Genomic DNA, 466 nt, shown 5'->3' with positions numbered 1-466 from the left:
CCCCCGCCCCCCCCCGGGGCACTCATACACACCCCTGCAGCAGCAGAGGCCGTCAGCTGCGTGGTTTATAAACACGAAAAATAATTATATTTTCATCTATAAAAATACTTTTGCAATAATTTATTTATTTTATTTTATTTATTTTGTCTCGGTGACGCTTTATCTCCTCTCCGCCGCGTGTCTAGCTGCACACTAGCTACACAGAGGCCCCCATTCATCTATACACCCCAATAAACAACATAATTTATATATAATATATTAAATAAATAAATTAATATATATATTATATTACTATATATAATATGAGAGTTAGAGTTTTATATCTATACATATCATAATCTATGCTTTAATATAAGTATTTATACGTGTCTACATATTGTATACACACAATACAACTTATTTTATATATTTCTAGCTATATATAAACAAGTAAATATATATACATACATAACATATATATACATAC

The sequence above is a fragment of the Eimeria mitis genome, genomic scaffold, assembly GCF_000499745.2.
Source record: "Eimeria mitis Houghton genomic scaffold, Emh_scaff2607, whole genome shotgun sequence".
Taxonomy (NCBI): Eukaryota; Apicomplexa; class Conoidasida; order Eucoccidiorida; family Eimeriidae; genus Eimeria; species Eimeria mitis.
Note: the sequence above shows the minus strand (reverse complement) of the source record.